Source organism: Topomyia yanbarensis, chromosome 1 (genome assembly GCF_030247195.1).
Source record: "Topomyia yanbarensis strain Yona2022 chromosome 1, ASM3024719v1, whole genome shotgun sequence".
NCBI classification, from domain to species: Eukaryota; Metazoa; Arthropoda; class Insecta; order Diptera; family Culicidae; genus Topomyia; species Topomyia yanbarensis.
The window spans coordinates 34,524,692-34,537,603 of NC_080670.1; positions in this window are offsets into that span (position 1 = coordinate 34,524,692).

Consider the following 12,912-nt stretch of genomic DNA (forward strand, 5'->3'; position numbering starts at 1 on the left):
AGGTTCACCTGATTAAGGAATAATAACAAACAATACACATTTTTCACTCGAATACCGAGCAGTCCTTATTCAAGACCACATGTAAGTACCTAACAAGTAAACTTTCAACAAAAACACCCTTCCATCGCATTGCATGCACCAGAATGTGCGTGATTCGCTGAATTCGTGCAATGATACCGACTTTGGTCACTTTTCATTTCGCTCCGTTCCTGTGTGTATGGATGTATGTAAGTATAAACTTATACCTTGACGGCAATTCCAGGCTTGCGGACAAGGCATGATTGCACCCATTTCCTCTATCATTAACTAGTGTTTTCGTTTCCGAAACAACATGTACCTTGATCCTGGGGCCAGTAAGTGTGCCGAACATATACACCTACCAATTAGGACCTGTGCCGCCGGTGGTTTCGTGCATGAGTGCACAGTACCTCCAGTACACTGCATGCATGAAATGGGGGCTGCTGATGCTTGCTAGGAACGATAAAACTCGAACTCGATTGCTTTCACTCTATATACAGAAAATGATTCGCAATGTCATTTTACAGTTTCTCCTTGCTGCAAGTAGGTTGACAAGTTAACAAGCTGTTTCTGGAATGGATGTCGGTACCTCATTTTCCACCTACGCAAGGGAGAAAATGAGGTACAACGTTTTGGGAATTGCGAAGCAACTGAACACTCCATCAAAAGGATTTCAATTCGGACCATTTCCCTCTAACAAAGCGGTTCCCCGCCAGTACTGTTTCCACAAGGATGTTGTTTTTCTGCATAGAAAAAAGTTATTTTGTGCGCAGAAAAGCAACATCTTTGTGGAGTAACATCCTTCGGCTGTCAAGCTCGGTTGAACTCGTTCGAATTTGAGCGATGGGAGCAAGAGTGTGGCTACTGCCTACTGTTTACATTATGTTCTGAAATTCAGAATCCTACTCGGCCGGAGCATGATTATCCATTACAGTCTGCTCCATTTCTCGGAACATTTTGGCCACTTCAGTGAAATGAAAACATATGGGGTATCGGGCTATGATTTTTATCGTTATGAATTCAGCCGCACGAGAAGTGTTGCAATCTCTATTGTTTTTCTTTCTCTGATGCCGGTTTCATCTTGATTAAGGTGTGTGCGTTCAAACTGCTTTAATTCCAATAAGTGGAAGCGGATGATCCATCGTTTAAAATCTATTAAAAGTTTTGTAACTTGATTCTGTTGTCCGATAAGAAAAGTTTTCGCAACGGTCGGAACCCTCCTGAACTCCTTTCGACCTGGGAAGCACATTATAAGTGGTTCGAACTTTTCTAATAAAATTCCAAGTTCTAAGTTTCAGCATCGTTTTGTTCCGTTTATCGAAAGTCCAAATGTTAGCGTGAGGTTGGACAAGTTTGAGATCAACATGTTGTCAAAGTTTAGGTGAGCAACTTGTAGTCGGTTGTGTGAAACATATGTTTATCCGGGATCAATTGTAGCAGGAGAACCATGCATTTTAAATAGTTATACAACTATTTTATCAAATTTGGGTAGACAGGTCTCGCGATAAATTTCTACTTGTCAACGCAAGGCCTTGCTACTACATGCTGTTGCGGAACTTAACGATTGACTGTGCCATCGATTCTTTGTGTACATGCCAATTGCCAGGCTAGTGATATGATTCGAACACTAAGCTTTCTTGCTAGTCGGAGCTTGAACATACGCCTCTGAACCGGTAAACTCCTTATCCTTCTCCTGAAAAGTTGCCCTTTTTGATATTTTTTTCCACTGAGCGATGGTGTGGAATAGCTGCTTCTGCACGCAGAATTTTATTTATGCATTGATAGCATACTTTTCTATCTGCCTCTCGTTGCTTCTGCTGTAAATTTTATGCATTGGACATATTTCGTCTATCCACTCATTGAATGCTTACTAGAAGTATATGCGTGAAAATGCATAAAAATCACAGCAGAAGAAAAGAGACGGGAATAGAAAGTATGCTAACTATGCATATTTTTGTTTCTCAGTGTGGGTGTCGTTTTAGTTTAGTGGTATTTATCTCAACGACTCATGAAGTGTGGGCGACATGCAAATAAAACGAGAAAAGTTTTTAGCTGCGTCAATAAACCGATATCTCTGCTATCAGCGGATACAAACTTGATTGATCATCGAAGTTGTTAAGCAAAAAGTCTGTTTGCTTGGTTCTCGTTCTGTTTGAATGGCACTGAAAAAGGTGTAGGGGAAGTGCGTCGAAGACGGACACAAAACAACAAAATCGATACAGCAGAGTCTTGCGGCAATTAAAACATAGTAACATTTTATATTTTTATTCTTCATTTACTAATTTTCTGTTACAATAAATGAGACTGTTACATAAAGAGTATTGTTTTACTGGTGTTTTGGGGGCAAAACTAAACCGATTTGTATGAAATTCAAAATATGAAATCACACCAGTCTATTCTCAACCGCCAAAGGCATCAGTCACAATACCAGTGTGCTCTCTGCTGCTACCCAAGCCAGCGCAAGCAGTTGCTTTTTTCTTGTGTGCTTTGTCTGAAGAACAAAGGGAGCCGTTACTATTATTCTATCAAGATGACTGAGTCTCGACAACAAAATGTGATTCTTCGGGCTAACACGGTGGCCATTGACTTCCGGTCTTTCCGCATAAGACCGAGTATTGGTGATGTGGAACATTGGCTGAAGGAGAAAATGCAGCTTCGGTTTTCAGACGTAAGTTTCATCCAGTTGGAGCACGTCAGACACGTGGTGCTGATAACGTTCAACAAATTCGCCCAGGCAAAAAGATTCATTTCGCAAAACAACTTGAAACACGTTCTGGATTGTGACACCGCAAAAATCAAGATCCCTGTGTATATGGATAACGGAAACGTGGAAGTTAAATTATATGATTTGGCACCACGTACTTGCAAAGTGGCCATTAAAAGATTCATGTCGTATTTCGGAGAAGTCCATTACGGAGGATACGTGGAGGGACTACTTTCCAGGTATTTCAAATGGTGTTTTTGTAGTGAGAATGCGGGTAGACCAACCCATTCCCTCCTACCTTTCCCTGCAGTACACAACAGAAGGGGTGATACCATTATACAGCAAACTCTATGTACATATCAAGGACAAACTAACACGTGCCAATTCTGTGAACAAACGGCACAGTACGGACAACCCTGCCCAGAAAACGCTAAGAAAAGCTCATCTACAGAAAGAAATACCAACACTCAGTCTCCAATATCATTCCATGAGCCACAAACGGTTGCCAAATTTGTGGCTGCTGTTCAAGCAATAATGACAACTGCGAAAGCCGCGTCAAGTACCACAAACTCAACAGCTAATTCCAGCAATGAGGGATCTACTAGAAATGACGGAGGGTTCACGCTCGTAACCCGAAAGGGAAAGAAGTTAGGAACAACACCTGATCGCGAACATCAAGGCAGTAACCCCGATGATGACCCGGGCATGTGCGAAGACGACAGAGATACAAATGACCCCCATGCTGACGTGGATGCAAATATTTCCCCGACACGGAAACGGATCTCCGCGCGCAATGGCAAGTCGCGCGTACGGGATCGATCTTAGCATTGATTGTGTATTATTTTTACTGTTTACATCATGTAAATATATAAAAGACCCACGGCTCCGTGAAGCTAACGCCTTGAGCCGTGCCAAATAAACGAATTAAAAAAAAAAATGAAATCACATCTACGTGATTCAAAGCATTCGATTCCGCGCACATTTTGAGAGTTTACTCAATGATGACTTAACTATTTCTCAAAAATTATTATTCACTTCACTTCAAAGATAAAACAATGTGTACTTACTTCAAAGTGAATTTTTTACAAAGTTGGCGTATTTACCAGTTGGATTAAGCGTTGCGTTCAGCCGTGTGGTAGATGGATGCTATATGAATAAACAGATCATCAAGTAATTCACCTAGTAGTGAGTTAATAGCTTTCCCATATAATTCAAATTAATATACTCGTGGAATCACCGTGACAATCGAATATTGATTCAGCACCATGTTTTGTTAGGTCAAATGCAAAACTAACTCACACATCACTTCATTAAAAGTTTAATAATTTCTCCCAAAGAAATTGGATTAAAATCAAATTGATTTTGGAGTAACTTTGCATAAGATGCTTTTTGCCTAAGAATTTATTTGGAGGATATGCAAAGCATTTCTGGCTTTTCTTCATATAATGAATTTTTATCACAAAGGTATATTCTGTAAAGTCTCAGACACTAACAAATTGCATAACTTTCATGAACACGTTTGAACTAGTTTTGATGGCAATTTTGAGATATAAGTTACTCACGGTGGTTTCTAACGCTAAAAGGACGATTAAAAATGTGACAGTCCGTTTTTTCGTTACTTATAGCACCAGTATGCAAATGTCAAATTTGAAAGCCTGATATTGGCGCTAGTCATGCTATTATAAGGCTCCAATTGGCTGCCATTTTCCGAAATGGTTTTGTAACGATTTCTTTTGTCTCCATTTCGGTATTATGAAAAAAACGGAGAAATATCAATATTTCTGTTTAGAGCCGTAATTGACGCCCTTCTAATGCATTGTAATGAGTATCTTTAACGAAATTTCGTTCTAGTACGATATGAATAATGTTTTATGAACATTAATTTTAGTAGGTCCTCTGTTCGAGACATCTTGACTAGTCGTTTTTGGCCAGTGATGCTTTTGCTGCTTATACTGTATTGCATATGTTCGAATGAAATATGCTGAATATAATTTTCAGGAGAAGTTGCATAACGTATGAACCCATAGTAGTACGATAGCATTATATCGGCTTTATAATTGCTATATAATGGCACTAAAGACCTATGTAAAACATGCATGCCTTAAAGATCCTTGAAGCATGTAAGCGTTATATCAGCTTTATATACGTATGCAGAGCAAGCGATAATGGAAGTTTTGGGTTAATTGATAAGCTGGCGCATGGACCATTAATAAATAACGTTGCACTTTAAGGAGAGAGTGGGTATGGCAAAATGTGGTATATTGAACAACCCAGTAAAGTTCAGCCGGAAATGAACTGGAATTCTGGCTGCTTCCAGTTCGTATTCCGGCTCCAGCGATACAACCGATTCTATCTAAAATCGGTTGTGTCACTGGAGCCGGTTTACGAACTGGAACCAGCCAGAATTCCAGTTCATTTCCGGCCGAGCTTAACTGGGAATGAGAGGGGGTCAGAAAGACGTTATAGGAGTAAAGAATATTTTGAAAACAAACATACGTTACGTAGGGTGGGTGCTCCTATAGTTGATGTGTACCAATAGTAGCAGTAGTGGGTCATACGTCTAACTAAGATACCAACCATCAATAAATATTTTTTTATCGATTCATCGCACTAAAATTATGCGACAATAAAATTGTTATCCTTGAAATTTGCTTAAATAACTATTAAAAAAACGATTTTCTTTGAATTTTGAGCTCCCTTGCACCTATAGTTGACAAAGTGTACCTATAGTTGCAAGTCCCATAAGAATTCAATGGGATTTGCAACAATAGGAACCGAAATTAGCGATTGCACCACTATTGGTACAAGTGTTCCTATAGTGGTACAAGCGGCTTTGAATACATAAATTGGTTATTAAACCATCTTTATATTTTTCCTATGAAGTAGGGATTAAAAGCTTTCGTTTAATACATTAACATTGCCCATAGGTCTATTCATTGATTTTTTAGCAAAAGTTTTCGTTGAGTGTGCGACTATTGGTACATCCACCCTACCAGAATTAACGAGGATAACAAATTTTGAGTGTGACATGGAGGAAGGAAAGAGGGAGTCAATTGAGTAATTTACGTAGTTTTAGCATACGTTATATGCTAGGGTGCGCTTTTCCATATTTTGAACATCTTGCGGCAATATACAGGAAACTAGAGCTTCTTTATGACGACACATAGATGTCCGCACCATAAAATATCCTCATCCTAGTAAATTACCTCCGGAATGAGATTCGGAATATGGGCTGATTTATGATAGAATTCCAACCGAAGGCAACAACCCATCCTGAATGAATCGGTTGTTACAATTGCGCTTAAATTCTAAAAGAAAACATTCCGATTGCAGTGAGTTTGGAATCTGCTGTCAAAACGAGTGAAACAGAGAGTTGTGAGAGAAAGAGTTTCAACTTTTCTTGGTGGAAAGTAATGACCAAAATGTATGGGCGCAAACATTTTTTTTTAGATTTTATCTGAAAATTTTCACGTAAGTATCTAAATAAGCATCTACAAACTGTTCCCATATTTTTTTGCATAAAATGTGTATCCATTTTACAACTACAATATTACAGTTTCTCCAAAATTCCAAGTTTTAATGTCTTTCCCATACATTTAAATTCACGCTAGCCACCACCGAAACAGCACCATCTCTTAAATATTTTCATAAAAGTATTACCTTAGAAAAACTCTACAAAGAGAACTCCGGAGACTCCGTTTCGGATCGATTAGATTCGCGTCTAGCTGTCAAAACACGAATCTAATCGAACATTTCCTATCTTTATAACAATGGACGGGTTGCCATACGTTGCCAAAAAATGCTGTTTTTCTCTCCGCAGTTCTCTTTCTAGAGTTTTTCTATATTTCCTAATTTCGGGCAAGTTTTTCGTTTAGTGATTTATGTATGCCTTACATGAGACTTTTCTGAGAGAGAGAGGAGAGAGAGAGAGCTTATTTCAAATCCTCTTTCTCTAGTTAAAGAAGTCATGCTCAAGTTGCCTCTTTTTAAATTTTTAGTTTTCATTTTAATCGAAGAAGCCATTTTCTTGTTGAAAATAGATGTCTGGCAGAATTCGTTTTTATATTCGAATCGGTCTAGACTTGCTTGAAACTGTAATTTTTGCATGGATTTTGTAAACATTTGAGCGAACCTAGAATGACACGGATATAAAAACGAAATTAGCATTAAAAGCTCGGTTATGACAAAACGTCATAATATTTAGGGTAGCCTACATATTGGCAAAATCACACAAAAACCGTGACGAAACTTATATTTCTGGCGCAAGAACTGCTCAATGCATATAAAACCACTTTTTCCATTTCAGAATGCAAACAAACGATGTATTTTATTTGAATACCACACCACCACCGGTGAATCGAAATCCACTGGAAACTGAATTGCCTTTATTCCCACACCAGAATACGTCCCCACCACCACCACCAGAGGGAGCGAATCTGCTTCAGCCGATAGTTGAGCACTCCTCTTGAATCGACTCAATTTTCTCAAGCGGGAAAATGTCCAGCTGCTAGTTCCGCACTGAAAGACAGAGCACAATGGGGTAAATTCAGGTTCATTTTATTAATAATTTTTACAACTACTTATATTATAAAAATGAAAATAATTTTTCAGCGGTTATCATATATTTCATTGACGAAAATTCGATTTTTAAAACCTTTCGTTTTTTGCCCAAGACAGAACCATTCGATTTTTGGTTTTCACCGATAAAAATAGCTTTGATTTGAAATAAAACGAATGTCATGCATATTGAATTAGATGTTTTTATTTCCATAATTTTCCTCCATTATCTACTGTGTGAAAGTGCAAAAGCCGCGTTAGTTTACCCTGTGCCAAACAGTCACGGTACTCCGAAATAGCATCTGAATGAATCAATCAGCTGATGATGCCTTTGTAAGCACAGCAAAATTGAGAGACCTATTTTACGGTCTGACTGTCGGCGAGCACGGCTCGAGCGGTTACTAGGGTGCTACACGTATGCACGCAAACGAAAAAATACCTAAAATTGAGTTCTTTTGATTCGATCTCTGGGTGTCGTGGAGGAAGGTAAAATTAGGTAAACAGTGTTGAAGGTAGTTTCCATTTAACCACGGCAAAAATTACAACTCATTGATAGGTTTTTTATACTCAACCTTGAATTCAGTATACTAAAATTTAAGATGAATTTACCCAATTTTGAGTACACCCCAAACAAGTTAAAAGAACTTATTGTTTGGCATATTTATTTTTCCGTGTAAAGTTTTTGAATGCAATGATAGATTCTACATGAGATTGTGTTATTGTGGGATTAGCCGCGAAGAAAATGTTTGTAATGTGCCGAACGACAAACTGTCAATGTTTAAATATTTCAGGAAAAACAAGAGTGAGAGATTTTGAACGTTAATAACTTTCGTTGTATTGAACGAAATCACCAAATTTTTGCACTGTTCGTATGGAAAATTGTTCAGCAATTTTGTTTTAAATTTATGCTTGACTTCCATTATTAAGAAGTAGAAATAGACTTAAGATAACTACGCAAACCCTGGAAAGTCATATACACAGCAGCACCACGCCTTTTTACCTCGCGGGTCGTATTATTAACACATGTCACTAGCGCTTCAAGGCATATAAACCCATCGACAACCTTGTACCGTACCCCATCACTTCCCGCCTCGGAATGGTTCCAGCCACTATGTACTGTGATTTGACAGAATTGCTACTGAAATGGCCATCTCAGGCGATCATGAATTATTATTATAAATATAATTCTGCCGATCAAAGATTAAAACTCACACCACCCTACAAAATCTTCCTAGCAACAGAACGAAGGTGATCCGGTGCAGTCGTGATGTTGCGTGTAGTCAATCGAACCTATATCAAAATGTATTGGCCGTGATGTGACGCAGTGGTGCACTTACTTCCGCATACTCACCAACATCATACGACACGCTCGGTAGAATAGAATGCACGGTAAGCTTTTCCGAATATGTCAAAAGACCGGGAAACGATTTCCACCGGCAATCCGGATAAAAAGTGTTCTCAAACCTTCCATCGGGCTTGTGGTCGAGCCCACAGTGGTGAAATGCAAACGAAATAGTAAGCCGCATGTATTATGAACGCATCGAAATGGCCGAATGCGACTCAAAGTGGACACATGCTTTTGCGGCCGAATGCATGTTCACGACCACGACGAACGAGGAGACAACCGACCGACGGCGCGATGATGGTTTTCGGTAGGCACCATCGTTTATCTTCAACTGAACTGGCGGCGCGGTGAAGGTTGCGAGAGCAATTTCAATTTGAATAATCCTCCTCCCTAAGCCTGACAGGAACTGCTCCGGATGGGAATCGAAATCTCGTTGCATTGGTGGGTTATATTTTCCTGTCCTGTGCAGAGTGCGAGATTGACTGGCAGATATGGCAGAGCCGCTGCGGATCCGGAGTATTGGTGATGACTTGACTGGTTTGACGTAGGACTACGGCTTTCTTAACTATGTTTGCATTTCATTTTTTCTACGATACAGGATCGATATGAATACTTTGAATCCTAATTTTTTTGCCAAGACCACTTATTGTGATGTTTAAATAACTCAAAATTTGTTTTAACTGCGAGTTACACAAAATTTATCGAATCTTGTTGATGTTGAAATTGATGAAAATTTGAATTAGAGGCTTGTTTTAAGATTTCCTTTCTTTAATTATTTAGAAAGTTTATTTATAAAATAAAATAAACATTTGAGTTCGCGCCAATGAAACTTGTCAACCTTTTAATAATAAATCAATAATGTGGTACAATAAGCGAAAATGAGAATACTACCACATCTGCTAGACCACCTAACTAATCAATCCGACTGCGTAAGAAGTGGGTTTTCTCGCGTATAGTACTTTCCCATAGAAATAAAGAAAACAAAGGATTTTTCTGCTTCAGCAGGTCTTGCTCCAACAAAAGTTGCTATAAATCAAACCGCCTGTTGGTTGAGACATCGAGTAACTGCTTGGTAATTACGAAACTATCCTACTGGGAAAATGTCTAATTACAGCTACCGAGTTCACACACAAGTTGCTGTCGAACCATAGGCCATAATGATGCGGCAAAAGTTTCAATATAAGCCTTTATTTGGTTCCAGAAAGTTATCCTAATAAAGAGCTTCGTGCGTACCGGTCACAACTTTGTTGGACGATGATAATTTGCGGAATAAATTGGACACGTAAAGTAGGTGCGGTAACTATCAGGAGCATATGTTTTATTCACATCTACGAAGAGGAAAATTTTCCCTCTCAATAATCTGTAATCAATCAGCAGCGTTGGTTTGTAGAAGTGAGCCAGGCAGGGAGCTATTGTCGAACTTTGTCGTCAGTGTTTTAGTTGTGAGGAAATCTGCTGCGGTGGTGAACTATATTCAATTGAATTAATCACATAAAGCAATTTGCCCATGCGAAATATTAATTGAGAAAGAAGCGTCATTTGCTGTAGGGTAATCTATCTAATCTATCTCAACCCCCGTGTTCATCTCATTTTCTGATGAATCAATTTCAAACAAAGAAACAACAATACGACCTCATAGAATCAATCATTAAAGTTACGAAACAAAGTTTTGGAGTATGAAAAATCAATGAGCCGTTTAGATGCTGATTCCGTGAACCATTTTCCTTCTGTTTCCGTGAGTCATTCAGCTTCCTGTCTTATCACGATCCACTCGGATAGTCCCCAGCGGTGAACTCACCTTACTCCGACTGAGAGTTTCATGACGGAGGAATTTCTCCCGACACCGGTACCCGCTTCCTTGAGCCATTCAGGTCCCAGCTTGATCGAGATCTATATTTGCACTATGCTATATTTCACCCTAAGGAGGAAAATTTGGTAAAAAACAAAATTTCTCACTAGGGTGAAAATTTGTTGGTTCTTTGTTGTCACGAAATAGTCGGATAGCTCACGGCGGCGAACTTGATTCAATCCTGACCGGAATTTCACTGACAACAGCACTGAGCGGATGTAAACAATGCACTCTAAAGAGAGACTGGACAACATTTAACTGATTTCTCTCAAGTATGGAAAAATTACGCAAATTTAAAGGTATCGCAATTATTATCGACTCACTCTTTAGAATGCAATGACTGGATATCTGTTTCTGGGCCTATCTCACATGTAGTTATCCAGAAACAGGTGTCCGGCCATTAGGCCAAATAACGTTAGGCCGAAGAACGTTAGGCCGAAGGTCACTAGGCCGAAGGACATTAGGCCGAATGGTCATTAGGCCGAATGGTCATTAGGCCGAATGGTCATTAGGCCAAATGGTCCTTAGGCCGAATGATCATTGGGCCGAATGGGCTTTAGGTCGGGTGCTTAATAGAGAGGAGGGAAAGGGATCCGAAGCTTATCCCGTACAGCTTTCGGGGCTTCTCGGTATGAGCTAAATTTTCATATCTCGATTGAACGAATATCGTATTGTTTTCATTGTCTGGATATCATAAAAAAATTTATATGAGGTCGGAGCACACGGATTGAAGCGATGTCGTCGCTGTTGTGCTATCTTATGACAAACGCCATTTTGGGGTAAACTGAGTTAGATATGCCACATCACTTGTCTAAAAAATCTCTACAAAGTGGCGTTTTCAGAATTTTGACATTCTGCTTGATTACTGAGCTATAGCCACAAACGTGCTGCGAAATTTTATAATTTTTGCTTTGAATGGCCGTGTCTGGGTATTGGCTCAAGTTATCTTGATGTATAAAATGTTTTTATGTGTAAAACTATTAGAGGAACACAATGGCATAATCATTTTTGAAACAAAAATACACTATTTGCGTGAAAAATGCAATTTAAGTTTTAAACTGGAAATATAGCATATTTGGCAACACTGTAACAAAAAATAACTATTTATTCTAGATTCCCTGACTCATTTCCTTCAAAATGCATGTCACCGATTGTCTATAGACCAAATGAATCCAAAGATATGAATAAAAGTTAATAATTGATGATTTTTTTCTATGGAAAATTTTCCATACACGATTATGACACGCAATACAAATTTTGTCATCAATACACACCTATGACACGTGTGAGTGCGACTTTTGTTTACATTTATAGTAAAAACTCGCAACTTAGTCAACGGATCTTCGTAATATTTGAGAGATTTATACAGAATAGATAGAAGCATCGATTGTCTTCTTTGAATTGTTCACACCATTTATAAGTTTCAAAATATTCAATCTCAAACCTTAAAAATCGTTTTTCTCGAAATGTGCAAAATGGCGCATGTCATAAGATAGCACAACAGCGACGATGTGGGGTATCCACGTTAGGCGCTATTATAATTTATTTTTTACATAACGTCGGCAACAATGTCCGGCCATTAGGCAGAAGGATTCTAAGCACATAAAATCTATCTGTAATTAAAATAATCTGTTCTATGACAATTTAATCAATAATGCATTATAAAGTCTTGTGGAATGGAAACAATCCAATTTTCTTCTTTCACATTCCTTCTCCACCATCTTGTCTCACCCTCTTCCACTATCTCTAACTTTTCTATTTTTTCTACATTCTCTCTCAAAATCTCTAATTATTTCCCTAACTCAATTTATTTAAATCACTGATGTTTTATCCTTCTTTTTAACATGAGCTGTTCTTTCAAATTATATCCTGTACATTCCACGACTTCTATCCAGGTAGTCAAATTACGGAAGTTGACCTAGATGACAATTCACATTTATAAAACATTGTACACAACTTTTACTAAAGTTCAATCTCTTTATTTCGATTATGGTAATTAAAGCGGATAACTTATTCTGGAAGTTGTCATTGTACATGCCACTAAGGTGCCAATTTTTTTTGGAAGACATGAACAAAAACACTGTCGGGTCAAATATTTCACCAGAAACACGCATATTTATTTATTTACTTTTTGAACTTTCTACCGCATGCAGCGAAGCCTGTGTGATGTGGCTTTACCGCATAACCGAGGCCAAGGATCCGAAGCAGCGTAAAGCTGCTGAGAATCCGCCGGACGAGGTGGCCGCCGACCCGCCGTCGGAAGCGGCGGCCCCTCGCAAGCGAACTTGTGATCTACTCGTTTGCCCGGATTATTCAAACATATGGGCCACCAATTAGTTTAAGTCCGACGGAGCGGTAGCAATGTCGGACATTACCCGGTTTGAAGCGATGTGGCATAGACACATTAGGCGTCCATTTTATTTTTTATTCCATGCAGTC